At 43.0% G+C, this 9445-nt stretch overlaps 1 pseudogene; it reads right to left on the reverse strand.

The window, feature by feature from the left end:
- Positions 1–983: 983 nt before the first annotated feature.
- Positions 984–1645, reverse strand: LOC116565774 (annotated as a pseudogene).
- Positions 1646–9445: the final 7800 nt, after the last annotated feature.

The following is a 9445-nucleotide window of genomic DNA, read 5'->3' on the forward strand; positions in this document are numbered from 1 at the left end:
AGGAAGACTCTGTTAATGAGATGTGGTCTCTTGTCCTCATCCATTCTTCTCGCCCAACACCCTTGTGTCTTCCAATCACTGCATCAACCCTCAGTTGCCTGTTTACTTGGTTTTGTGGTTTATCGCTTAGATGTGGTTAGAGAGAGGTGGGGTCGGAGGACAGGCTCTCTACCCGACTCCTTCACCCCCCACCCATGTGTTCTACATGGTCTCAGAGAGCAGAACATGACACTCCTGGCACAGCAGATGGGGAAATTCTGATTCAGTTTCTCTGGGGTGGGGTCCAGGTGTAGGTATTTGTTCTAAGCTCCCAGGTGACTGGGAGCCACTACTCTAGTTATTGAAGAAACTGGATGACTCACTGCATTAGAAGATAAGTCAGTGAAGGAAAAGTTGAACCCAGCTTGTAAGAGTTAGCATTTCTTATTCCTGCGCAAACATTATCTAAGGACGATTTGACTACGTAGATAGGGTCTTTTGACAAGGCTCTCAGAAACGTATTCCCAACACTACATGGGTGTGGACAAAGAGCATATATTGTCCAGCTCATTTTATACCTGCCAAAATGACATACTCAGCAAGTCACTGGGAGAGCTGAGAAGTTATGACGATGGAGTGACTTAGCTGAAGTGATGGTGGTGATGGTAAAAGGGACCAGCCAAGACCTGAAACCGCTGATGCTGAGATCATTCCATGTTCTTCAGATGCGATTGAGCTGATAGGTGTGTCCTAGAGTAATGAACTCTATCTAATACCATCTGCCAGATGCTGGAGGCCATCTTAAACCTACCAGGATAGCTTGGAGGGCACAGATGCCACTTCAGGAGGGAGAGGGCAGAGCCAGGGCTGCTGCTTGCCAATGTATTTATAGGAGGAAAGATTATGGGCTTAGAGCCTCATTGAGACTCTGTAGAAAGGCATGAGGAAGTTCAGGGATTTTTAAAAGAAATGATAGCTTACTTGGTGGACAGTGCTGGATAGTATTTTTTTTAATGGTATGAATCTCATTTATTGAAAACATTCTTTCTCACCTTTCTTAAACTGAAGACTGCAAAAACAAAAGCAGTGCTTGACTGAGTTGCCATGAGCCTTGGGAGGGAGCAGCAGCTCTGCATCTCCACGCTCTGGAAACCGCAGCTGTCGTGTGCCACACCAGTCCCACCTCGCTTTACAAAACAGTCCTGAAGCTGAATCAGATAAAACTATTGTACACGACATTTACGTTAGAAAAACAGAGCTGGGTGTAGGAAAGCCGGGCCTGGTGTTCCCTTTAAGCGAAAGTGGCTCCGCAGTGGGGGCGTCTTCACTTCCTCAAGGCAAAACAGCAGATGAGCCCAAAGGGAAACAGGATGATATCCAGGAAGATGCCCAGGAAGGTCAAGCGTTCTCCAGCACCCTGACCCTGCAGATGGGACAGCCTTCCACGACCACGGTGGAGTTGGTGCCGGCTGTGGATGTTGTAGACCCTGGGGTGGTGGGTGGGTATCCCTGTGATGAGGTAGTGGCAGGGTGGCAGTGGGGGCACGGCGGGGATGGTGCCGTAGCTGTGCGGACCGTAGACGTAGTCGCCCTGGCTGGCCACCAGGTCGTAGGCAGGTGGCCACTCCTGCCCCAGGGGCTTGTGCTGGGTAGTCAGTAGGGCAGTGGTGTGGTGTCAGGACATGCCAGGTGCACACGCAGCAGGCCTGCAGAGGTCTCAGTTATGAAAAGCGTGGAACACACCATCCGTGACAGATGGAGATGTCCCCCCTCACTCTCACCCTGCCACACCCTACCCCAGCCTCTTAGGCCACAGGTGCGGACTCCCACCTCCACAGTTTGCAGCACAGATCAGTAAGAGGTTCCTTCATTGTGTTATTTATATTTTCCCTCCCCCAGCAAAATTGCCAGGTTCAAGATTCATTATCCACCAGCAGTTGCCATCGAGGAATGATGAGAGAACGTGAAATACCACTCACAATGGCAGCTAAGCCCACAACACACCCGGGAATTGACCTCACGTAAGATCACCCAAAACGTTTTTGGGAAATTAACAAAAAAATACTATTTTAAAGGGTGTAAAAACAAAAGGATAATACTATAACAGAATACCTTCAATGTAGAGTAAAACATGTTCACCCCAGTTTTTAAAAAGATATAGACATTGGCCGGGCGCGGTGGCTCACACCTGTAATCCCAGCACTTTGGGAGGCCGAGGCGGGTGGATCACGAGGTCAAGAGATCGAGACCATCCTGGTCAACATGGTGAAACCCCGTTGCTACTAAAAATACAAAAAATCAGCTGGGCCTGGTGGCGCGTGCCTGTAATCCCAGCTACTCAGGAGGCTGAGGCAGGAGAATTGCCTGAACCCAGGAGGCAGAGGTTGCAGTGAGCTGAGATCGCGCCATTGCACTCCAGCCTGGGTAACAAGAGCGAAACTCCGACTCAAAAAAAAAAAAAAAAAAAAAAAAAAAGATATAGACATATTCAATGGCTTACAGTAAGTGGATAACCCTGGGAAGAAGGAATGAAAAAGGGACTCATACACATAGACATGTATATATTATCTAGTAATACCTAAACACGTTTCCTCAGCAAATAATAGTTGCTTTCTTGAAGACTTAACCCAAACAGGCAAAATGTGTGTATCTTCCATGGTGCTTAGCTCAATGCCTTGCATGAAAAAGGTGCTCAATACACATCTTTGTAAAAGTTCCATTAAAATAATATTTATACATTATAGAATGTATATTATAGAAAATTCAGAACATGAAACATTATGCAATCCAGCCTCTCACTCAGTGATCTATCACACCCTTCCATTAGCTCTTCTTTAAACAGGAACATTATAGAGAAAATCTAGAAAATACACATTATGAAAATGTATAAAATATTGATAATCGAAAGTATGTTAAACTCACCCATAATGCCACTACTTATGGATAACCACTACGAACATTTCTAGATTTATTATTCCAGGTTTCAATTAGGGTATTGTTTATGATTGATTGATGAGTTTTACTATGTTTTCATCCAGTAGTTTTGCCATTTTGTAGTTTGAATGCAAACCATTTTAAAATGAATTCAATGTACAAAATATTCACTATGCATGAAGAAGTGTAGCATGTTCCAGGCAGAAACGGCTAGCCTGGGAGTGAGTCTGAAAAGTGATATCAAGGAAGAAGATGGGTCAGTCAGGCTCAGTGTGATATGGTTGCTCAGGGGAGGGACAGCAGGGTGTTGGCAAACTTTCTGTAAATAGCCAGATAGTTAATATTTGCAGGTCCTATGATCTCTGTTACAGCTACTGTACTGTGCTGTTATACTGTGAAACCAGCCAGAGACAATATGTAAACGAGTGAACATGGCTGTGCTCCAATAAATCTTCAGGGCATTGAAATTTAAATTTCCTATAATTTTTACATGTCACAAAGTATTCTTCTTTTGATTTTATTTAAAAAAAAACATTAAAAAATGTGAAAACAATTCTTAGCTTGTGGGCCATGCAAAGACAGTGGGCAGGGAAGATTTGGCCCATGGACCTCCATTTACAGACTTTTGGGGTTAATGTCACAGGATGAAGGAAAAGACCAGAGGCAAGAGAGACCTCGGCAAGTTGAAGAGCTAATGGAAGGGTGGGATAAATCCCTGAGTGAGAGGCGGGACGTGAGATGTGCTCCTGGAGAGGCTCCAGACACCCATAGTTCAGCTCCATGTCCCGAAAGGTTGGAAGTGGTGGAGGGAGGTCAGCTGCAATGCACTTCAGAAGCGGATCCACTCTGGGATTGTACCAAGATTCGACCATTGCTTGAACTGTGTTAGGCCGGAAAGTCTGGTTTCAGGTTCTTCTGAACTCCTTCAAGAAGAAAGAGCAACACCCAGGAAAACAACGCCCCACCTTGAGAACACCCAAGATTTAGCACAAATAACCAGCTTGAGGTTGGAGTGCGAGAGGTTTTGATAAATAACTTCACCAGTAGGGTAAATGGTCTACGGTGTCCTTGAAGAGTCAGCGGAGGCAGCCTGTTCCTCCCCCAACCCTCCTTATAATGATACTCCTTTCTACTCATTTTTGACCTCGGCTTCCCACATCCCATTGGGCGTTCCCATCACTCCCCCTTACCTCATCCCCTGCTCTTCTGACTACAGAATCAGATCACCTTGTCTAAACGGCCCTGTTACTGTCTTGATTGGTCTCAGCCTGATCTAAATGCTACTTCGAAACCTTTGTAAATAGAGGTTCACTATTTCCTTAGTGATTTCTTCCTCCACTTCCCACACCTCCTTGTGACCCCAGGCTGCAAGTGTATGCAACAACCCAGACTAGGCAGAGGAAAGATTACGTTTACTCTCATTTAATTGCATTTTACTGAAATTAAATGTGCACCTTAATGAAACATGACACATTACAAAATCTAAGCAGACTGTTTTTCTACACCTAGGACCTGATGTTAGCCTGGCTTCTTGCGCCTATTTCCAGATTTCCTGTACGTGGTGTTTTGGTGCGATACCTACCTATTTTAACTCTATCTCTCTTTCAACTGCAAGAAGGCTTTGGCTTTCAGCATTTGGAGTTTAAGATTTGATTACTCAACCAGGGGAAATATTCAGAAGTGATCTCATAGGCATGATTTGCACCTTGCAAACTTGCTTAGAATTTCAAGCAGGGGGTTTTCCAAGTAGACTTTCCTCACTGTCCTGGTTTGCAGGCCTAAATTATGAAGCAATTAATATACAGCACATAAAACTGTCTAGTCTGTTTGTTCTTGCTGTCATATCGTCAGTAATGATGGCAGGAACTGACTAATGAACCGGCCCAAGTATCTGTGTACACTGAGAAAGAGAGAGGAAGAAAGGGGGCCAATGGCAGAGAGCACGCAGCAGTATAACTCATATTTCTCAAAGAGCGCGACTCTTCCATTTCCTAATGCTTTTCTCATGAATAGTTTGGGTCTTTTTTTTTTTTTTTAAGTCTTTATGAAATCTAAGCCTTGTTTCCCATTTCATTGAAAAACCTTTAAGAAAAGACATTTTTCATACTTAAGACTTTTTCAAATCTCTCCTAACCAGTTACACTCTGTATTGTATCTTTCGTAGCTGGCAGCCATCCAGCGACAATCCTTAAAAATCCCTTTACAGTTTTAAAGGAAAATACAAGCTCTCATTTACCACTGGATCGAGTCAGAAAATAAAAGCTTAATGCCTTGACAGATCTGGATTTTTTTTTGAGGCCTAAGTCTGATTTATGGCAGTAGCCGGCAAACCAGGCTGGTGAAATATTTGCTGCTGCTCCTAGGGATATGGAAAAATGAAGTGTGAAGTTCTGGGGAGAGCAGGCCACAGCCTTCCAGTCACTAAACACTCCCACCAAGTTGGCAGGGGAACAGAGCCCTGGGCTGCAAGATGAACCTCAAAGGAAAAGGGAGGAGAAAAGGACTGTGCTCCGTGTCAAAATACTGCCAAGGCTTAACGCTCGCCATACATTTTGTGACCTGGGGTGGGATGTTTATGAGGGGGTTTAGGGAGGAAAGAGAAGAGAAACATTTTCTTCCTTCTTTATTTATTCTATTTTCTTTACAGCTTCCCTGTAGGGGTTTCGGTCCAAGTAGAAGAAATTGAGAGCAACAACAGAAATGTAGGAAGTTGCTTAAGCCCCCACCGTAAAATCGTTCAGATAGAAAAATATGATCTGGTTAGAAAGAAAGCACTGGCCTGCCTTCGGGTTTGCAGCTTCAAGGTGGGGTGACAGATCCACTTCCCCATGTCATGGGTCCCCAGATCTGAGAGCATGGAAGCTGAGATTTTCATTCCCATGAAAAGGGAATTTCCTAGAGGTAGAAGTGAGGTGCGTTTTCTACCCGAGCATTTTCTTGAAGTGAGTCATCACAAATCCATGAGTCAGGTTCAACACTTAGTGTTTTTATTTTTTCTTTCATTTATTTAAAATGCATATATATATATATATATGTAAATTAATATCCACTGTTTAGATTTGTTTTTAATTTTAGGTTTCTGAAGTAGATTCTTGGATACCCGTGCTTGTTTCAAAGGGCTTAATCTGTACTTGGTGTTATTTACAGAGGAGATAAGTGGAGACCCCACAGAAAAGCAGGGGTTGGTTTTAGTTGTTTTCTGAAGTGTGAAAAAGTCCTCTTCTAGGTGATGTTTTTGATAAACAAAGACAAGAAAGGGCAAAGATGGAAAAAGTGCAACTCATTTTCTCCTCACACAAATTTATCTTTGGAAGATCAGTTTCAAAATCTGATTCATTTGAGGGTTGGTTGAATAAGTTCTTTTTTTTTTTTTTTTTTTTTTTTTAAATAACAGCATTTCTGTCTGCTAGACAGAGATTTATGTTCCTGTGAAGTCTTGGGTCAGTTAAAGCAGTTTCAGTAATTACAGAAATGTTTATACCCATGGGCAGCCATCCCCCTTCCCCTCACTAAATCACCAATAAACACACCTACTCTCACTCAGACTCCCAGACTCACCTAACGCCCCCACAAAAACTGTCTCACTCATTTACTCCCTTATCACAAAATTAAATGTAGAGGTGATTCAAGTCAATAAATATTTATTGAAGTCTACCATGTATAAGGCACTGTCAGGCAATGGAGGGGATCAGGGTTGGGGGCTGGGGGTGGAATGCTAAAGCAAGATTCTGGTTCCAGGCTTTAAGACATTTGCAATTTAATGGAGGCGGAAATTGGACTTTGATCCATTAGCCTTTTAGTAAAACTTACATTTTAAAAACAATAAAATGTGCTTCTGTTTTTGTTTTTTTTTCTACATGGACAGAGAAGAGGAGGAAATAGGGGTCTGGAGACACGGAGCCACTTACTTTCCCCATGCCACAAACAGTAATAGCAAATATGACAGTGAGGCTTAGCACTTACCATGCCTAATCTCATTTGATTCTTCACAACTCACTGAGAGGTAGGCTCATCCTTCCACAGATGAGAAAACTGAGGCTAAGGGCGGTTAAGTAACTTGTCGAAGATTATATGACGAGTGTGGGGCTGAGGGTCCTAACCCTTTTCAAAACTCTCTTGGTCCCATCATAAACCTGAGATTAAAACTTTTGTCTCCTTCCTCCTGGTCCAGTGTGATTTTCTTTTCTTTTTTTTTTTTTGGTTTATTCATTTAAACATTTATTCAAAAATATACTTTTGAGTTCCTTTTTTTAAAAAATTTTTTGTATTTTTTTTTTAATTTTACTTTAGGTGTATACCGTATCCAGCATTTCTCCCCATGTTATCCCTCCCCACCCTCCCCATCCCCTGCTGTCCAGCGATTTTCTTATCTGACTCTGGTCCCCAAGCCTGTGATGATGTGGTGGAATTTAGAAAACACACACACACACACACACACACACACACACACACACACACACACACACACAGCATTTTACCTTTTCGTTTATTTTGAGGGGGCTTGGAGTGCAGAGGCTATGGAGTGCTTTGCAAACTATTTTTGTTTATTTGAAAGTACCTTGGTTTCAGCCTTAAGGAGGTTTATAAATACTTGTAGAAAACGTGAAGATGGTCATTTCCTAGCCATCCTTCTTGGAAAAAACTGTTTTAAGAAACTGAGTAATCCAGGGCATGTACAAGGGTGACCAGACCTCCAGTGTGGCTGCCCTGGTTTTTGGTAACTGATGTGCTGAAAGAGATCATCAAGCTCTGAATTTCCTCAATGGTAACTACCACACACATGCAGGCATTAAAACACATACCCACAGTTCAAATATTTTAGCAAATGTCCTGGCTTTCCTCCATCACTAAAATGAAAGTGAAGGTGAAATCATTTGGGGGCCACTAGAGTAGAATTCTCACCCTTGATAGCTGTCCATAGATTTAAATGTCTCACCGGAGACCCAATTAAATATTAGCGAGATCCCAATTCACCAAAGGCTCTTATTTCCTGGCCATTTTCATCACTCACACTTCCTGGCAATTTAATGATGAGTTTAGGATATGACCTCTTCCCTCAGGCTCCCCTCCCACCTCCTTTATTTTCTTTTATTTTGGATCTGGAATCTAGATGGCTCAAGCATCTGGAAATACCCTATGTAAATTTTTCTAACCAAGTCACCAGTTGCTGTCTGTACACACCCTGGTTTTGTTATGACAAGAAGTTGTCACAAATGAGGGCTGATAGGAGTCTCCATATTTTGACGGCAGTGATTATCCAAGATGACCCCTAGAATGCAAAGCCAAGGGAGCACACATAGCACTGAGCGTCACATAAAGAGGGTGTTTGTTGAGTGAATAAATGAGTGAGTCACCCTTGGGGAGGTCTCTTGTGGCTAGAGGAACAGAGGAAGATATTGGCACAGCAAGTGTTTCTCACTGCTTGCCCCAGAATGAACCCAGGCTTGTGTGTTTGATCAAGAGCAGCCATCTTCATGCTGTGGTGTGCATCCCTCTGGGAGCACCTGAAGACTTTTCTTCAAAGGCGTTATGAAGATGCAGGCGGCTTTAGTGCCATTGATTTGCAGATGCTCAACTTTCATGTGCATCTTTTCCTAAAACTCACCAGCCTGAGAACACACCTCTCGTTTCCCTGTCCCACCATCCCTTCACAGTTGTCCTTCTCACACTTTTAAAATAAAAGGCATCCTTTCACCTATCCCCCTCCCACCGATGGAGCATTTCCTCAGGGTCTAAATATCCTCTGGGTCTCCAAAGAATGGGGACCAATTTGAGAGACATTTCTCCCAAACTACAGCCCCAGGAGGACAAACAAAAAAGAACATGGTGGGGAGATATTGAAAGGGGGTAGAGCACTATTCTGTCCCATGGCAAACTCCTGGCAAGCTTCCATGCATGTACGTAGTGTCAGGACTATCCATCTACCTACTCATCATCCCTCTGTCTATCAGGATGACATTTCAGAAATGAATTCGTTGCCCTGGGGAGACATATTAACATACTCATTTGAATTGGAAAATAGAGTTAGATTTTCTCCATGAGAAAGTGAGTATGATTTGGCTAATTGGATTGACCGTGAGGACTGCTTTGCCATTGAGGTCATCTGGCAGACATAAACAGAATCACCTGAATCTCTTGCGAGAAAGTTGTGATGAAAATATAGCGAATGCACAGCAGAGTGCACAGACTATCCTTTGTAACAACGTAAACATATGTTGATGACATTTAGGCGTCATCTTAAAAATGGAATTAGAAAAATTCTTTTAGCGTGTACACAAACAAATCATTCAAAGACCCTCTCATTTAGAGAAGGGTTAGAGACATAGGCAAAAAGGAAACTATTAATAGGCAGAAAGGAGTTGTGGGTTTGGAAAGATGCTCTCAAAATTGGAGAAATCTGAAAAGAGGTGGAAAAGAATTAAGAGACCCTGGGAGAGAAGATCTCACTGCCAGCAGTATGGGTGTGAATTTGTCTGACATTGTGTCATCGTGGTGAGCTGTCCTATATAGAATGAAAATACCCAAATCAGTC

Source organism: Sapajus apella, unplaced genomic scaffold, assembly GCF_009761245.1.
Source record: "Sapajus apella isolate SASKATOON/1434 unplaced genomic scaffold, GSC_monkey_1.0 scaffold41, whole genome shotgun sequence".
NCBI classification, from domain to species: domain Eukaryota; kingdom Metazoa; phylum Chordata; class Mammalia; order Primates; family Cebidae; genus Sapajus; species Sapajus apella.